This window comes from Carcharhinus amblyrhynchos, chromosome 5, assembly GCF_965287045.1.
Source record: "Carcharhinus amblyrhynchos chromosome 5, sCarAmb.v2.hapA, whole genome shotgun sequence".
Taxonomy (NCBI): domain Eukaryota; kingdom Metazoa; phylum Chordata; class Chondrichthyes; order Carcharhiniformes; family Carcharhinidae; genus Carcharhinus; species Carcharhinus amblyrhynchos.
The window spans coordinates 105,131,987-105,152,684 of NC_137328.1; positions in this window are offsets into that span (position 1 = coordinate 105,131,987).

The following is a 20,698-nucleotide window of genomic DNA, read 5'->3' on the forward strand; positions in this document are numbered from 1 at the left end:
AAAATTCCGGCCATGTCTCTCTTCTTTGTCTTTGATGAATGTTGAAGAGTCATATCCCAGAAGCCAAGGTATCAACATGCCAATGAAAATGACAATTTCTCAACTTGTATCCCCCCACTCTCCCATTCCTCCTTCCTTTGCTAGGGATGGTTCAAATTCATTCCTCCTGTTGGCTGTAGGATGCAAATCATCCAATGACACCTTTGTAACAATCCTTGTTCTATGGAACATTAAACTCCAGAAGTTTACATTCCATCACAAACAAATTCACATCTCTTTCCAGATGCAGAGGAGCCATAAATAAAGTCGCGTTCTCCTGTCAACATATCTTAACCAAGCCCCACACTGAAGCTATTAAAATCAGCAGCAAAGACCACTTTTTATCATATCAGAGAATAAAGATTTTCTGTCTGGTAAAGATCAATTAAAGCAAATTGGCTTTAATTTGACTTGCTTGGATTGGAATAAAGTTAACAAAAAAAAGCATTGTTTCGGCCTTTTGGCTAAGATCAAGTGTAGTATCGACTTGCTGTACTTGGTTGAAGTCATTAGGTTATATTTTAGCTTCATTTGAAGCAATTTTTTAAAGCAGCGTCTCGGCTTTTTGGCTAAGATGCAAATGAGATCAAGCCTTGGAGGAGGAGCTATACCTACTCCAATCAGCTTGGATCATGTAGATCAAGCCCAATACAGGAGGTGAGAGCCCTGTCTTGTCAGCTTGGTCGAGAATTCTCACTTATGGAAACTTTGAATTGGACTTTGATTGGATTGAATTGGATATAAACCAAAAAAAAGCGCATGGTTAAACGAAAAAAATGCATGGTTTAAAAAAAATGCATAGTTTGTTTAGACATAAGGAGGGGTGATCTTACCATTGTACTCCACCGGCTGATGGGCAGGTCGAGCTTGTAAGATCATGAGTGAGCTGGGAACTTTGGTTCACACCCAATTTCTTGCCTGTTGCAATCTTACCAGCATCAGATATACAGTGCAATTGGCCTCACGCCATTTCTGGTGCAAGACTGAATAAATTATTTAAATTGCAATCAGTGGGAGATGATCAGTTTAGGCTGGGAGGGGTGAGCAGGGTGATTGGTCTAGCCGGGGGAGGAGTTTGGGGGACGATTGGTCCAGCTTTGGGGGGGCGGGGTGGGGGGAGGCGGGGGGGTGGTGGGAGCTGGGGTCCCTGTGGGCCAAAAGTTTGACTTGCAATTGGCCATGGAGCCCTGTGATAGTACAGCGGGGACGGGGATGCTGGGCCAGCTACAGCAGCAGAAGCTGTGTCAGATCTCTGCTGCTGTTAGAACAGAGACCTGCACATGCACAATGGTGCCCTCTGCTGCCATCAGCCTCCTTTCACCTGATTTAGGCCCCACCCACTTCCCCGATTGGTGAGAAAAGGTTTGCAGGATTTCTTCTAGCACAAAGTGCGTAAGATTCGACATTTAGACTGGCTGAAAAAATGGATCCGAAACTCTCCCCTTTTTACGCTCATTCTAGGCTTAGACATTTTTTTCATGAGATCACCCCCAAAGTATCAACCTAAATTCAGGCTGCTTTCGCTATCCCTTCAAACTGATGTAAAAACAAACTATTCATATTGTGGCAATTAGACAGCTTCAGCTCAAGTGCTCCACCATAAAACAATAAAACAAGTTTGTTTCTGCACAGACAACTGCTTTTCCTATTCCCCAACTACCTTGACTGTTAATTGTCTAATAGAAATTCCGTCTAACTATTTTAGTTTTATACTATGGTTAAAAAATAAATTTCATAGACATTACAGATTATAAAAGTTAAAAGCATTATCAAAATCTTACACTGTGGTTTTAAAATATATTCTTTCATGGGACACGGACATTGCTGCCAAAGCCAACAGTTGTTGACCATTCCTAGATGCTCCTAAGAAGATGGTGATGGGCTGCCTGATGATATGGAATGTTCTACCAGAAACAGTGACATTAGCAGAAAATATTAAAAAACCTATTCAACAATTGATTGGTATGACTTCCCTAAAATAGAGACATGTTGCTGAAGTTTTCCATCTTGCACTCATCAGGACAAATGTAGGAATGCCAAATTTCAAGCAATCACAACAATTTATACAGGATGGCAAGGAGACTTTGATTGGATGAGATACAGGCATGGAGAAAAAGGAAAAGAAAGACATACATTTCTGTGTCATTTATAAGACATGCAGTCATATTTAGCACTCCATATGTGACCATCAGAAATTCAAAGTTCTCTACAGACAATTAAGTTCTTTGGAAGTGCAAGCACAGTTACAATATAAGACATTCCATGGCTAATTTGAGGACAGCAAGTTCCCACAAACAAAAATGTGGTCATTGTGGGGGGGAGGCATGCCAGGAATGGCACCAAGTTCCCTAAAAATGAGGTGACAATCTGGTGAACTACAGCACTGTAGGTGCACCAATACAATAAGGACTGGAGTAGTTCAAGAAGGCAGTCACCACCAGCTTCTCAAGGGCAGTTAAGGGTGGGCAATAAAAATGCTAGCCTTGTCAGTGATGCCCATGTCCCATGAAAGAACAATAAATAAATAAATACTCCATGTTCCTGTGTTCTGGATTGGGCAGGGCACTGGGGAAAGCTCTTCTTTGACAGAGGGCAATGGGATCTTTCACATGCACCTGAGCAGGCAGATGGGACCTCAATTTGATATTGCATTCCTTGGTTATTGCACTGGAGTACCAGGAATGACTGTTGTTCTCAAGACCTCAAATGGGACATAGTCTCAAAACATTGTGACTCAGAAGTAAGCACATTTTGTAAGTCATGACTGACACTCAAATAAAAAAGTATAGGGAAATAGGACTCACTGGATAGCTCTTTCACAGGAACAGCTGAATGAACAGCTAGTTTTTATGCAACAAATCTTTATGATTTCCCTTAAACCGAGCAGTGTGACAGTTCACCCCTCAAGAGACGATTAAACCTTAGGAATTCGTAAAACTTTGTGTGGGATGTTTTCCCATTAGGAGAGACTGCTATAGGTCAGTGAAATTAATGTTTCAATCTGTCATTGTACATCTTCATTCTCAAACTGGGGAACTTTATGGCTTGAAAATGAGTGGGAAGAACAGAAAAAAATGATATGTACAATCCCTCATGCAACCCCAGAATGGTACAAAGTGATTTACAGCCAATTGAGTAATTGTGATGTGTTGTCACTGTTGCAATGTGTGAAATACGGCGGCTAATTTAGTGGCAGCAAAGTCCCACAAAGAGTAATGCGATCGATGAACAGATCATCTGTTTTGCTGGTTTATGTGTTGAGGGATAAATGATTTGATTTTGATTTGATTTGATTTATTATTGTCACATGTATTAGTAGACAGCAAAAAGTATTGTTTCTTGCATGTTATACCGACAAAGCTTACCGCTTATCGAGAAGGAAAGGAGAGAGTGCAGAATGGAGTGTCACAGTCATAGTTAGGGCATAGAGAAAGGTCAACTTCGTGTGAGGTAGATCCATTCAAAAGCCTGATAACAGCAAGGAGAAGCTGTTTTTGAGTTGGTTGGTACGTGACCTCAGACTTTTGTATCTTTTTCCAGATGGAAAGTGGTGGAAGAGAGTATGTCCAGGATGCGTTGGGTCCTTAATTACGCTGGCCACTTTTCTGAGGCAGCGGGAAGTGTAGACAGAGTCAATGGATGGGAGCCTGGTGATGGATTGGGCTACATTCATGGCTTTTTGTAGTTTCTTGTAGTCTTGGGCAGAGCAGGAGCCATACCTAACTGTGATATAACCGGAAAGAATGCTTTCTTTGGTGTGTCTGTAAAAGTTGTATTTGGTAAAATGTTGAACAGGGCATCTGGATTCTTGGTAAGCAGGTTGATGATAGGTAGGCGGCGTGCAGTTTTGAAGTTACTATCATATCAGCCATATTATTAAATGCTAGAGCAGGCTCAAGGGGTTGAATAGCATATTCCTGCTCCTTATTCATATGTTTGGAGAATTCCCCTGCTGTTCTTGCAAACTGTGCCATGGAATCTCTCATCCCCATCCAAAAGCATAGGTGAAATCTTAGCTTCTTGTCTTACCTGAACATGGGAGAGCCTAGAACCAGAGGGCATAGTCTCAGAATAAAGAGATGACAATTTAAGATTGAGGTGAGGAGAAATTTCTTCTCTCAGAGGGTTGTGAGTCTTTGGAACTCCTTCCCATAGCGAGCTGCAGGGGCAGAATATATATTTAAGGCTGAGATAGATAGATTCTTGATCAGTAAGGGAAAAGGTTACAAGGAAAGGGCAGGGAATGGACACGAGGAATGTCGGATCAGTCATGATCCTATTGAATGGTGGAACAGACTCGAGGAGTCGAATGGCCTATTCCTGTTCCTATTTCCGGTTCCTGTTATGGTCTTTTTGTAGGTGGGCCAAAATGGCCTATATCTGTGCTGCAAATTCGAAGTAATTCCACACAAAGAATAGAATTTGTAAATGTCTTTCTCTTCTGACTGTTGCTTTTTCTTCTCTATTGCAGCTGAAAAATGGAAGCTGCGCAGTTGGATTTCTAGTGCAACATTTTAAAAATATTTTAAAGCTGAGTCAAAACAATGTCCGGAATCTTATGGCCATTCATGGTGGCAGGATTTTTCCATCCCACTGCAGTGAATGGAGATTTGGCTGAGTGTCAAATTGTCCGACCTTGGGGACATGGCAGTGAGCGGCTGGTAAAATTGCACCCAATGTGTTTTCCCAGTTTGTAGTATTTGCTATAAGTCCTAACAGTGCGAGTCAGACTATTCCTCTAAACCAGGAGCAGATACACTTGCTTCTATTACTTAATTGTGAGGTCAGTGTCACGAGTTTAATGCAGATGAAAAGTAACAGCAGACTACATGTGTTTCACATCTCCAGTCTGAGCTCCCCTTTCCCATTTCCTCTTAAAGTTTTCCTGTTTTTAATTTTATCATTTTCTTGGGTTTCCTGCTTTACTTGTGTTTTCATATTATTGATTTCCATATTTACTTTTTTTGGTTTATTATCTTTTTTCCCCTTTACTCATCACTTTCTAACCTTTTTACCTGTGGTTCTTTATTTCATGGTGCTCACACAACGCCAGGCCAACATTTGCGAACTGAATGGCTTGCTAGGCCATAACAGTGGGCATTTAAGAGTCAATCACATTGCTGTGGCTTTGGAGTCACACATAGGACAGACTTTTACTTCCAGATTTTTATTGAATTCAAATTTCACCATCTGCCATGGTGGGAATCGAACCCAGGTCCCCAGAGGATTACCCTGGGTTGCTGAATTATTAGACTAATGACAATACCACTGCACCACTGCCTTCTGTGGATGTATGGGGCACATTCAACATTTTGGGCTGACTGCTGGTTCCTACAGATTCATGAGGCAGTTTTGGTGTGTGAGGTTGTTGAATGGTTTTGTTTCCCATTTTGTTCGTCCAGCCCTAACCCACCAGCCATTCTCTTTCAATTCCTCGACTGTCTCTGAATTGTCATGCTGTTTGTTTGAATTGCAAGATGAGGAGAAACTTTCACCAGACAAATATTGGAGACACCAAAACCAGTGGCCTAGAACTTGCTGCTGTAATGATGATGAAACTGACAGTACATGTGCTGTCATTACTGTGTAAATGGGCAGCAATTTCTGGCATCCACACGTGCAAATCCAATGGTTGCTGTGGGTGACACCCTACTCCCCCACAGGGTGCATTGTCCCTGTCTTCGTAGATGTAATTAACACAGAATTACAGACCTAATGTGAATTTCAATTTTTCTGCAATATCCTCATTGTAAAAATGATAAACCTTGTTGAATGAGGTTTTTAACAATGTACTGAATCATAATTATTGCTGAACAGCCTTTCTGAGCCTAAAAAAACTAACTTTAAAAGTAGTTCCCTCAGAAAAAGAATTAAAAATTGCTGAGTTTTGAAACATTTTTTTAAAGACAGAGCTTATTCAATGATATTTAATCTTTCCCCTTAATATTGTGTGAATGTTCATTTCACTCCTTGTACAATGAATTAAAGACCAATAATATTCCCATTTTATATTTCCTGCTTTGTCATTTGTGAGAATTCTTCAATCCGATTGGCTAATCAGCTGCTGCCTGTCCTGTTGCTGGACACCATAGGTTCCAAATAAACATCAATTCAAAATGATGTGAAAATGAGAATATCGATACTTAAGGCTTTGCTAAGGCCTGGATTACCATCTTTGAGGCAGGAATCACAAGTCTGGCCGTATCCCACCTGTTATTAAAATGGAAAAGTAATCAGAATGTCTCGAGCATTGGTGTTTTCCACTCTCTTTACAGTAATTACAGTAAACTGAGTGTGTGTCTTTATATGCCCTGTTTGTGATCAAAACTCCCCACTCACCTGACGAAGGGGCAGAGTCCTGAAAGCTAGTGGCATTTGCTACCAAATAAACCTGTTGGACTTTAACCTGGTGTTGTGAGACTTCTTACTGTATTGGCTGAAAAGTCAGGGCAAACGCCCTCCTCTGGGCTAGAAGCTGCACCATGATTTTAAGGCCTGCTACCACCTGAGGCAGCATGTCCTGCCTCTAAGCTAGCTGGTCAGATGGCTGGCAGCTCTTCAGTTCCAGCAGCACCACTGGGAGTGGTGGCCACTGCCGGAACTGCAACCAACCCCTGACCAGGAGCAGCCATGGAGGTGGGAGTACAAGGTAGGAGGGCATTGTTGTTTGATCAGTCAGGCAGCTCCTCTCAAAGGGGAAGCCGTGGTGGGGAAGCAAGCATGGCAGCACCTTTCACTGTGTGGGGCCCTCTGTACAGCACAGGGTTTCCAAACAGCAGGGGTTCCTATGCTGGGGGCCCACATCAGGCTCCAAGAGGATACCTGGTGCCTTGCCACATAGCATGCCACCCACACCTCCAACACTACCCCTCCAGACCTCGCTGCTGGTATTTTAGCAGTGCTGGAGGTAAGGTGTAGCAATTAAGTTTCAAACTTGCCTTTGTGGGACCCATGAAAGGGAAGGAGGAACGTTCATTCAGAATCCAGAATAACAGCATGGCTTCTCTTGCACTGGATTATCCCTTCTGCCTCCCTTGGGATCATCCTGAGTTTGAACGCCATCCCCCTACCCACTTCAAACCACCTCCACACACACACCCACGTTCTCCCTGTGTCTGCATGGGTTTCCTCCTGGTGCTCAGGTTTCCTCCCACAGTCCAAAGATGTGCAGGTTCGGTGGATTGGCCGTGCTGAATGGAGGACAAGCAGAGTAAAATACTTGGGGTTAAGAGATAGGACCTAGGTGGTTGGTGAAGACTCAATGGGCCAAATGGTCTTCTCCTGCACTTGTAGGGATTTTGTGAAAACACACACAAACACACACACATCACAAACAAAACACACACATACACGCAACACAAACAAAACACAAACAAAACACACGCACATACACACACAAACAAAACACACACATACACACAAAACACAAGCAAAACACACGTGCACACACACACACACACACACACAAAACACACACGTACACGCACAAAACACATGCACAAACACACATGGACACATTGTTCTGACTGGGAAACAGACCAGTCATTAAAATCTTCATGGCCTCCTGCTGCTTATACTGGAGTGGCTTCCCACTGGAAACTTGCTCTGAGTTAAAACAAAAAGACAAAGAAATAAGGCTTGCATTTATATATTACTACATTTTAAAGTGTAGTCACTGTTGTAATGTAGGAAATATGATAGCAAATTGACAGCCACCAAGGTCTCACAGCCACAAAATGACAATGACTAAACAATCTATTTTTGTGATGTTGATTGATGAGTAAAATTGGCCTTTTCACCAGGGATAATTTGCTTCAAAGTAGCGCCATGGGATCTTTGGATGAAGTCAGACTTGGCTGACCAAGACCTTACTTGATCGAACGGTATATCAACACACAGCATCTAAGGTTCACTGTGATGATTGATTGAACGGGTGGGAAACCAATCTCTAGCCAGTGGCTAGAGTTTTAATGCAGCCCCATAATACGTAGGCCAGCCACTGACAATCCAGTGTTGATTTCTTCCAGTAGACAGCAATAGATTAAACCTCAGCGGTATCCAAAATCTGAGCAGATTGCGAAAGAGACCCAGAAATAAAAAAGAACGGAGGGTTTGAAATGGAAATGAGAAAAATGTTCTTGATGATGGAGGTTGGCTAATATGCGACTGATGAAAAGAATAAATTTCCATCTAATTTAGGGGAAAAGTTGGAGTTTGGCATTTTAAATAAGGCAACTTTCTCTGACAAAAAGGGCAATAGACAATCTTGTGCTCAAAGGGAATATCTTTAGATTCCTTCATACATCCTGTGTGTTTTTTCTGAGGGTTGTTTGTCTAAAATGACCTTATGCATTTCATTGAAGAATGTAAAACGGGACATTTTCCAGCTTCTACTCACTCAGCCATACTGATTTCCTTCAGAGTGTCACATTTTTTCGATAAGATGAGCAAAACACATCACTCTGACATTCTTGTAAATTCATTCAAGCATTTTGCCTTCTATTAAAAATAGATTGTTTCTCTATTGAAATATTTCTTTCATTGTCACTGAAAGCAGCCTCTATACAAGACAGCATGTCCCTAAGAACACTTTAAAACAATGACATCCTCATTATTTGCCCCCTCTGTTTGTCAAGCTATCTGTACAATATTCCACTCTTCCCCATGCCATATCAAATATAGTGGCCCAACCTTCCAGCACACCCATAAGTTCATAAGATATAGGAGCAGAATTAGGCCATTCGGCCCATCAAATCCGCTCCGCCACACAATCATGGTTGAAATGCTCCTCATTCCCATTTTCCTGCCTTCCCCCCATAACCCTTCAACCCATGACCGATTAAAAATCTGTCTAACTTCTTTTTAAATTTACTCACCGTCCCAGCATCCACCACACTTTGGGGTAGTGAATTCCAAGATTCACAATCTTTTGGGAGAAGTAGTTTCTCCTCAACTCTGTTTTAAGTTGCTACCCCTTATCCTAAGACTATGTCCTCCCGCCCTAGAATGCACCACAAGAGGAAGCATCTGCGCCATTTCTACTTTATCCATACCTTTTATCATCTTGTATACCCCAATTTGGTCTCCTCTCATTCTTCTAAATTCCAGAGAGCACAAGCCTAAACTTCATATGAAAAACATCTCTGAAATCAACCTAGTGGGCCTCGTCCAACTGCCTCCAATGTCACTACATCTTTCCTCAAAAAAGGGGACCAAAACCATTGTGATGGTGCATCATGCACCATTATTCTAGTGCAGACTTTCCAGGGAATTATGTAATAAAGGAGATGGTTGTATAATAGTTCAGTTGCCAACTGGGTAATCCAAAGGTCAGGATGATCAAGTGTTATGAAGTAAAAGAAGTGACACTTTGATCGCGGGACCAGGAGAGAGGTTTACTGGTGACTAATTTAGTGGAATGGGGGTTGGGGAGTTGGATTTGGGTAACCATAAAAGAGAGAAGGGAGATGGCAGGGGGGAGCTTTTGAGCAGCCTGTTGATTGTTGAGGGTTGTGGGTTTTAAGCAACCAAAACTGACTAGTTTATCTTGTGGAGTCACAACATTGTCACCTCTTTACTGGCCAGGGGAGATGTTGGTAGTGTAGTGGTATTGCCTAGACTAGGTGACGTTGATGGTGTAGTGGTATTCACAAGACTAGTAATCCAGAGAGCCAGGGTAATGTTCTGTGGACTTGGATTCAAACATACCAGATGGTGAAATTTGAATTCAATTTTAATTCAAATTTGAATTAAAACATCTGGAATTAAAAGTCTAATGATGACCATGAAACTATTGTTGATTGTCATAAAAACCCACGTATTTCGCTGACGTACTTAGGGAAGGAAATCCTTTAGGGAAGGAAGTCTGCTGTCCCCACCTGGTGTCTTCTGGCCCACAGCAATGACTCTTAAATGTCTTCTGTAAATGGCCTAGCAAGCTGCTGAGTTGGTGGGCAATTAGGGGTGGGCAATAAATGCCGGCCCAGCCAACAACACCCACATCCCATGAATGAATTTTTAAAAACCCCACACAGACTTGCAGCATCACTCAGATCACTCGGTTGAGGCTGCCAGGCCCAGTCTCCCTTCAGGAATATGGGACAAACTGTCAAAATAAATGATAATCCCTTAAAATACAGGATAATTGATCAACCTGCCTTACATGAGTTCAAATCCCATTATCACAGCTGGGAAATTTAAATAAAAATATCTGGAATAAAAAGCTAATATCAGTAACGGTGACCATGAGACTATAGAACATAAGAACATAAGAAATAGGAGCAGGAGTAGGCCATCCAGCCCTTCGAGCCTGCCCCGCCATTCAATAAGATCATGGCTGATCTGTCGTGTCTCAGTTCCACATTCCCGCCCTCTCCCCATAACCCTTAATCCCCTCGCTTATCAAAAACCCATCAACCCGCGTCTTAAAAATATTTAGCGAGGCAGCCTCCACCATAGGATCGTTGTGAAAACCTATCTTGTTCAATACTGTCCTCTTGGGAACAGAATCTGCTGTCTTTACCCAGTCCAGCCTACATGTGACTCCAGACCGACATCAATGTGGTTGACTCCGAACGGCCCTTTAGAATGGCCTAGCAAGCCACTCAGAAAGGTGGCTCGGCATCACCAGAGTAACTAGGGCAGGGTAGGGGTGAATCAATGATCAAGCAGGACTTCAGAGCCATACCTACCTGGCAGGAGAGAGTCAATGATCAGGCAAATTGACCTCCCAGGCTAGGGTAGAGTCAATGATCAGGGGAGTGGATGAAGTTTAACCGAGCCATCGTCTGACACAATTTTTCAAAGCTATCTTGGCCTTTTGGCTAAGGTGAAACATTAGATCAAGCCTAGGATGGGGTGCAGTGCCTCACCCTGTCAATTTGGATCTTGCTTGTCTCCATTGTGGGGACCATGAATTGGATTCAATTGGAATTTGGATTTGGGATTGAATAAAAATTTGAAAAAAAGGGTATTTAGAGAGGGGCAATAAATACTGACCTAGCCAGCAATAAATTAGAAGGAGAAACAACTGTCTCATGCCATTATTGTGCCAAACCCTCTGGGGCCAATTATACTGCTTTGTAGTTACCCTTGTCCAAAGAGGTATTTACATCAATCATCATCAAAGCCCTGTAATTGCAATTTTTCAAAATGCATGCCTGCTTTTACAGCGTCATTACTTAGATGGGGAAATAACGCTTCTGGTGACCTGAGAGTGGTGTGATTTCTAAGCCAGAATGAAGATTGAAATGCCATTTGTTTAACTTCATTACATTTTACAGTTGCAAGAAAGGAAAGATATCTGAATGCATCTCCAATTCTTTCCCAAATGTTGTCATGATCACTTTTATTCATTATACGGTTATTTATTGCATGGAAAACCCTTTGAAGAAGTCCTTGAGTTTGTTCTCATGATTAAGAAATGAGATGTCAAAAATGCTCCCACAAATGGTAAGAATTTTTCTATGCTAAATTATGCATCTGTAAGGAAGCAAGACCAGTAAGAGCAACATGTTCCAAGGTGTAATTTGAGGAAATGGACTATGTTGAAATGAATTGCAGTAGATAATGCTGTATAGATCTGAGTAACGTTGGCCTAATAAATAGCCACCAACAAAACTGCTGTGGTTCACATCAATTTGAGGTGACAGGATCTGAAAGGACAGACATATCCGAGGTAAAATTTATAGAGCACGCTCGTGCAGTACAATTCAGCTGACAGAAACCTCAGCCTGTTCATCAATTTTCCAGTTTATCAATTAATTAAATTTTCATGTAGCTATTTAAAGCTGTTCCATTAACATAGATCTTCTCCTGAAACCAGAAGGGATTTTGGCATGGAGCACAGTTTTGCATTAAAAAAAACACACAGAATAGTAGATTCTTCGCAACAAAATGCAAAGAAATTATTGAGCAAGGACAAGTTACTCACAAATATGTGAAGAGAGATGAAAGACTAAACTGCTGTTCATAAATAAAATTAAACTATTTGCTGTCTGTTCTGTACAGATGTTTTCTTAAGGCTTGAAATGTTGGAATAACATCATGACAGATAACACATTTTGGGACTTTTTGTGAAACTAATGACAAAGTTCAACTCCGACAGCATCTTTTGAATGTTTGTGTTAACATAGCTGCCCCTTTGTTATGTGCACAACAGTGATTGCTGTCATGCTCACTGCAATTGAGGCAGAGAAAGTCAAACTTCTACCACCTTTTTATGAAGAAGTGTCTCCAGTTTTATTTCGGAAAAGCCTGGCCTGATGTTTTGACTAAGCCCCACTGCCCCCTTTCCCCTCAAGTCATAGCCTCCCCATCTAAAGAAATGGTTTCTCTTAATTTATCCTATTTGTTCCTCAAAACTTTGATTTGATATTGTCACATAGAATCCCTACAATGCAGAGGAAGGCCATTTGGCCCATCGAGTCTGCACCAATTGCAATTCCACCCAGGATCTATTTCCACAGCCCCATGAAAGGCCTGGATAGAGTGGACATGGGAAAGATGTTTCCATTAGTAGGAGAGCCTATGATCCGAGGGCACTACTTCAGAATAAATAAATTTAAAACCGAAATGAGGAGGAATTTCTTCAGCCAGAGAGTGGTGAATTGATGGAATTTATCACCACAGAAGGCTGTGGGGGCCGGATCATTGAGTACATTTAAGACAGAGGGAGATAGGTTCTTGATTAATAAGGGGATCAAAGGTTATGGGGAAAAGCGGGGAGAATGGGGTTGAGAAACTTATCAGCCATGATTGAATGGTGGATCAGACTTGATGTGTCGAATGGCACAATCCTGCTCCTATATCTTATAGTCTTATCGTCTAATGAAGAGGACAAGAGGACATGCCAGGAGCAGCACCAAAGACACATAAAAATGAGGTGTCACCCTGTTGAAGCTACAAATGCAGAACTACTTGTATGTAAAACAGCAGAAGGAGAATGTGATAGACAGAGCTAAGCAATCCCACAACAAATGGATCAGAATGAAGCTCTGCAACCTTTCCACATTAAGTCATGAATGGTGCTGGACAATTGAGCAACTAATTGGATGAGGAAGGTCCACAAATATCCCCATTTTCAATAATGGAGGAGCTCAACACATCAGTGCAAAAGACAAGGCTGAAGCATTTGCAACAATCTCCAGCCAGAGTTTTGAGTTGAAAATTCACCTCGGCCTCTTCCTGAAGTCCCCATCATCACAGACGCCAGTCTTCAGCCAGTTTGATTTTCTCCATCTCCAAGAAATGACTGATTGCACTGGATACTGAAAAGGCTATGGACCTGGCAACAGTCCAGTAATAGTGCTGAAGACTTGTGCTTCAGAGCTAGCTGTGTCCCTAGCCAAGCTCTTCCAGTCCAGCTACAACATTGGCAGATACCTGGCAAGGTGGAAAAATTGTCCACATCTGTCCTGTCCACAAAAAACAGAACAAATCTAACACAGCCAATTACTGCCCCATCTGTCTACTCTCATTCATCAGCAAAGTGATGGAACATGTTGTCAGCAGTGCTACCAAGTGGCATTTACTCAGCAATTATTTAAATCAACGTTCAGTTTGGGTTCTGCCAGGGCCATTTAGTTCCTGACTTCATTACAGCCCTGGTCCAAACATAGGCAAAATAATTAAACTCAAGAAATGTGGCTAGAGTGGCTAACCTTGACAACAAGACAACATTTGGCCAAGTATGGCATCAAGGAGTAATGCAGGTGTATTTTGGGCAGTTGCATGAGTAGTGTTTCCAAAAGCTGCTAAAAGGTTATTCACATGGTATGATATTGAACCTTGCTCTTTTGAGCTTTTAAAGAATGTTTCAAAGATTGTAAGAATCCTTTCGTTAATCCATTGGTTGATGGTCGACAAGGTGCAGATTTTATATGCTGGATACCATCTACTTTGAGTTAATCCTCAGGCTCTTGTGAAATAACTTTGAATCATTGTTGCTAGGGTGATGCTACTTGGCATTGTCATGCTACGGTGCAGAGGGACCTGGGGATCCTTGTGCACGAGTTGCAAAAACCCAGTCTGCAGGTGCAGCAGGTGATCAAGAAGGCGAATGGAATGTTGGCCTTTATAGTGAGAGGGATAGAATATAGAAGTAGGGAGGTCTTGCTGCAACTGTACAGGGTACTGGTGAGGCCACAGCTGGAGTACTGTGTGCAGTTTTGGTCGCCGCACTTGCGGAAGGATATATTGGCCTTGGAGGAAGTGCAGAGGAGGTTCACTAGGCTGATACCAGAGATGAGGGGGTTGGACTATGAAGAGAGACTAAATAGACTGGGTCTGTACTCGGTGGAGCTTAGAAGGATGAGGGGGGATCTTATAGAGACGTATAAAATAATGAAGGGGATGGATAGGGTAGAGGTAGAGAGATTCTTCTCGCTTAGAAAGGATAGCAGGACTCGAGGGCACAGCCTCAAGATAAGGGGGGAGCAGTTTAGATCAGAGTTGAGGAGGAACTTCTTCACTCAAAGGGTGGTGAATATCTGGAATTCTCTGCCCGTTGAAGTGATGGAGGCTACCTCGCTAAATATATTTAAATCACTGGTAGATAGGTTTTTGATAGACAGGGGAATTAAGGGTTACAGGGAGAGAGCGGGAAAGTGGAACTGATCCACTTCAGATCAGCCATGATCTTATTGAATGGTGGGGCAGGCTCGAAGGGCTAGATGGCCTACTCCTGCTCCTATTTCTTATGTTCTTATGCTAGCAATCTTTTTTGGTTTACCAAATCTTGCAAAAATATTGTCAGATTTTTTAATGGCTTGTTCAGATGTAGTAGGTATTCATGATGACAACTTCTGGCCACTTTGAGTATGCATCAATTGTGACTAAGAAAATGTAACCCTCAAATGGATCAGCAAAATCCATATGTGATTATTTGCCAGGCATTTTAGGCCACTCCTAAGGGTGTAAAGGACACAACAATGGTGTATTTCTTATTCATGCACATGGTTGACCCTGCCTCATTTTCCTTCAATCTGAGCACCCAAACCCTGCCACCAAAAATAACTATGTGCTAATTCCTTCATCTAGACTATCCCAAGATGTCCTTCATGTAGTTGTTCAAGAACTCTTCCACACAAGTGTGGAGGAATGATCACTCAGATTCCCCACAACAGACACTCATCTTGGACAGTCAACTCAAGTGTCCTTGACACATATGGTTTCAAATCAGGATTATATTGTGTATTCCAGCTATCCTTCCTTTCATTGCTATATCCATCACCGTCCTACCCTATCACGGGATCATTTCTGGTATTTCTCTGAACATGATGTGGAGATGCCGGGGTTGGAGTAGGGTGGGCACTGTAAGAAGTCTCACAGCACCAGGTTAAAGTCCAACAGGTTTATTTGGAATCATCAGCTTTCAGAGCGCAGCTCCTTCATCAGGTGAGTGACCTGATGAAAGAATATCTTTCTGAACATGACAGCAGGCACAGGCAAATGATCTACTAGCAAAGAATAAAGAAAATTTGCAAAACAAATTAGTGACATCTGCTCAATAGGTAAAAGGAGGTGCAATCACGCATAAGCCTTAGCATGGCACTCTGATTGACGATACATTATATCATAAGAGTGCGCAGATGGGATCAGTGACCATCTTTGCAATCCGTTAGCAGTTAACAACAATATGCCTATATATAGCCCAAAGGTAATAGTGAAAGGTCGACGATCAATCAAGAATGTGGAATGATGACCATATAAATACTGACGAAACCTTCGTACAATAAAATTATACTCAGTGCTTCTTTTTCTAATTGATCATAGTTAGATTCGGTAAGGGTACATGAAGCAAAAGTTGTTCTTCTTCCAAAGGCATAATAAAGAACAAAGAACAAAAACAGCCCGGGAAACAGGCCCTTCGGCCCAACGAGCCCGTGCCGCCATTTTAACATTACGAGTCCCCCCTCCACCTATGACCCTTAGCTATGCTTATGGCATTCCACATTGAGGGAAAACTAATTTAGGGACAATTTATTACCTCTAATCAGCCTAATAGCACATCTTTGGGGTGTGGGAGGAACCCGGAGCACCCGGAGAAAACTCACGCAAGCACGGGGAGAATGAGCAAACTCCCACAGACACTGGCCCAAATCCATGCGTCTGCACAGCAAACAGTGATAGTCACTGACCTGTCGTGTTGCCCAGCATCTGGCCCAGTTTAAGCACACACTAATGACATGAAGCACTAGGCTATTCTCGAACATCCAAGAGCAGCCCAAGTACGACCCATCGTGTATATGCCCCTCGTTGGACAACAAGGTGGACTGACTTAAAACCTGTGAATTAAAAGAGAAAATCATTAGTATCATTCCACATCCTTATACATTACCAGGGACGTCCCAAGGCTACTGAACCTTATTTAAAACAATCTCCTATATCCCTCCATCTCCAAACCACTCATGTGCCTGTCTAGGTAACTCTTAAACAACTCCAGCGTACTGGCCTCCACCACCTTGCTTGGCAGAGCATTCCATACCCCCACTACCCTCTGTGTGAAAAACCTCCCTCTAACATCCGTGTTATTCCTCGGCCCCGTCACCCTAAGCCTGTGGCCCCTTGTACTTTGCGTTTCTAACATAGGAAAAAGCTTACCACTATTTACTCTATCTATACCCTTCATAATCTTATATGCCTCTATTAGATCTCCCCTCAGTCGCCGTCTTTCAAGGGAAAACAGCCCCAATTTGCTCAATCTTTCCTCATAACCCAGTCCTTCCATACCAGGGAGCATCCTGGTAAACCTTCTCTGCACTCTCTCCAGGGTCTCCACGTCTTTCCGGTAGTAAGGTGACCAGAACTGGACGCAGTACTCCAAATGCGGCCTAACCAACGTTCTATACAACTGCAACATTAGACTCCAGCTCTTATACTCTACACCCCTTCCCATAAAGGCTAACATACCATAAGCTTTCTTCACAGCCTTCTCCACTTGTCCTGCCACCTTCAAAGACTTGTGCACTTGCACCCCCAGGTCCTGCTGCTTTTCTATACTCTTTATAGGTCTACCCTTCATGATATAACTCCCCCCTACATTATTTTGGCCAAAATGCATCACCTCACATTTATCAGGATTAAACTCCATTTGCTATATATCTGCCCAATATACCAGCCTATCTATATTCTGTTGTATTGCCAGACACTGCTCCTCACTGCCCGCCAATCCAGCCATCTTAGTGTCATCTGCAAATTTGCTGATCACACCACTTACTCCTTCTTCCAAGTCATTTATATATACCACAAAAAGAAGAGGTCCCAGTACTGAGCCCTGCGGCACACCACTAGTGACAGACCTCCAGCTAGAAAAGGACCCTTCCACTACTACTCTCTGTCTCCTCTTACCAAGCCAGTTCTCAACCCATCTAGATACCTGGCCTTGTATTCCATGAGTCTTAATCTTTTCAACCAACCTACCATGAGGGACTTTGTCAAACGCCTTACTGAAATCCATATAGACGACGTCAACGGCTCGTCCGTCGTCGACCGTTTTTGTCACCTCCTCAAAAAATTCTACCAGATTCGTAAGGCAAGACTTCCCCTTTACAAAGCCATGCTGCGTATCCCTAATCAGATTGCAACGCTCTAAGTGCTCATACATCCTATCCCTAAGAATCCTCTCCATCAACTTGCCTACCACTGATGTCAAACAATATGTGAAACTGCTGTCCCACTCCATAAGGTGAAGCATCGCAAGCAAACAATAATGCTAGCTTCAGATTAAAATGAACCAATACTTCAGATCTCTGCAAAGCATCTTTGAAATCTTTGTATGCTTTCTCATATTCTGTTTCATGTCCCATGACTATTTCATACCTAATAATTTACGCAATGGCTTCAATAATGTAGCTAAGTTTGGAACAAATTTGCAATAATAATTTACTAATTCTAGAATTAGTAAATTCTAGATTGCATTTCTTAAATTCTTAATTGTGTCACATTAATTGGATGTGGTGCTTCTAAAAGAGCGTTCTTGTCTTTAGGTGCTTTAAGTAAGCCTTTACTATCAATAACGTGACCAGATACTGGACTAACATCTGGAAAAAGTCACACTTTACTCTTTTGATACACAGACAATGTGCTTGAAGATGTTCCAATGTTGCTTTCAAATTATTCAAGTGTTCCTTTTTACTGGACCCTGTAATTAGAATACCATCCAGGTAACATTGTACACCAGAGAGAATACTTAAAATCTGATCCATTGATCTTTGGAATAGGGCAGATGTTATTCCAAAAGATAATCTTTAATAACAAAAAAGAAGCTCATAGAAAACCTACAATGCAGAAAGAGACCAATTGGCCCATCGAGTCTGCACCGACCACAATCCCACCCAGGCCTTACCCCTATTTCCCTACATATTTACCCACTAATCCCTCTATCCTACGCATCTCAGGACACTAAGAGGCAATTATACCATGGCCAATCAACCTAACCCGTACATCTTTGGACTGTGGGAGGAAACCGGAGCACCTGGAGGAAACCCACACAGACACGAGGAGAGTGTGCAAACTCCACATAAACAGTGACCCAAGCTGGCAATCAAACCCAGGTCCCTGGAGCTGTGAAGCAGCAGTGCTAACCACTGTGCTACCGTGACTTTTATGAATAACAATGGTAAGCAATGGTTGAAATTCAGTGGGTACATTCATCTGTAAATAAGCTTGTGAAAGATCAACTTGAAGAATAACTGGTAACCCAGCAAACAAATGTTCAATTTAAGGAATTGGAAATAGATCAGCACACAGCACCGGATTTATGGTTGTTTTAAAATCATTACAATTTACAAATTGAACGAGCAGGTTTCATGGCAGGTATGATGGGAATAGTCCAGTCATTCATTGTAATCAGCTGTGATGGGAAGAGATAGGCATGAACCTCGGGTCAGCAATTTTAGCTGGGGTAAGGGCGATTATGAGGCTATCAGGAGTGAATTAGGAAGCATGGATTGGATTAGGGGATTACAGGGACTGGGAACGTCTGAAATGTGGAGTTTTTTCAAGGAGCAGCTACTGCGAGTCCTTGATAGGTATGTCCCTGTCAGGCATGGTGGATTTGGTAGATCTAGGGAACCGTGGTGCACTAAAAGAGTTGAGTCGATGGTTAAAAAGAAAAAGGAGGCTTATGTTCGGATGAGATTGGAGGGCTCAGATAGTGCACTAGAAAGCTTTAGATTGGCTAGGAGGGAGTTGAAGAGTGAGTTGAGAAGGGCTAAAAGAGGACATGAGAAGACTTTGGCTGATAGGATTAAGGAGAATCCTAAGGCGTTCTATAGGTATGTCAAGAACAGAAGGTTGGTCAGGGCAAGATTAGGGCCAGTTACAGACAGCAGGGGGAAGTTGTGTGTGGAACCGGAGGAGATTGGAGAAGTATTGAACCAATATTTCTCTTCGGTGTTCACGCAGGGGGACATGAATATAGCTGAGGAGGACATTGGGTTGCAGGGGTGTAAAATAGACAGTATTACGGTTGATAAAGAGGATGTGCTGGAAATTCTTGAGGGGCTGAAAATAGATAAGTCCCCTGGTCCGGATGGGATCTACCCTAGGATTCTCTGGGAGGCTAGAGAGGTGATTGCAGAGCCTCTGGCTCAGATCTTCAGGTCGTCATTGGTCTCTGGTGTAGTCCCGGAGGATTGGAGGATAGCGAATGTTGTCCCATTGTTTAAGAAGGGGAACAGAGACTTTGCCGGGAATTATAGACCGGTGAGTCTTACTTCTGTTGTGGGCAAGGTTTTAGAAAAAATTATTAGGGATAGGATTTATAGTTATTTGGAGTGTAATGAATTGATTAGAAATAGTCAGCATGGTTTTGTAGCGGGTAGGTCGTGCCTTACTAACCTTATTGAGTTTTTTGAGAAGGTGACCAAAGAGGTGGATGGGGGCAAGGCAGTTGACGTGGTATACATGGATTTTAGTAAGGCGTTCGATAAGGTTCACCATGGTAGGCTTCTGCAGAAAATGCAGATGTATGGGATTGTGGGTAATCTAGGAAGTTGGATCAGGAATTGGCTATCAGATAGGAGACAGAGGGTGGTGGTGGATGGTAAATATTCATCATGGAGTACAGTTACGAGTGGTGTGCCTCAGGAATCTGTTTTGGGGCCACTGTTGTTTGTAATTTTTATTAATGATCTGGATGAGGGTATAGTTGGGTGGATTAGTAAATTTGCTGATGACACCAAAGTTGGAGGTGTGGTAGATTGTGAGGAAGGGTGTCATAGTCTGCAGGGAGACTTAGATAGGTTGCAGAGCTGGGCCGAGAGGTGGCGGATGGAATTTAATGCGGAGAAGTGTGAGGTAATTCACTTTGGTAGGAGCAACAGATGTGTCGAGTATAGGGCTAACGGGAGGACTTTGAATAGTGTGGATGAACAGAGGGATCTAGGTGTGTGTGTACATAGATCCCTGAAAGTTGGGAATCAAGTAGATAAGGTTGTTAAGAAGGCGTACGGTGTCTTGGCGTTTATTGGTATGGGGATTGAATTTAGGAGTCGCAGTGTAATGTTGCAACTGTACACTACTCTAGTGCGGCCGCACTTGGAGTACTGTGTGCAGTTCTGGTCCCCGCATTACAAGAAGGATGTGGAGGCGTTGGAGAGGGTGCAGAGGAGGTTTACTAGGATGTTGCCTGGTATGGTGGGGAGGTCCTATGAGG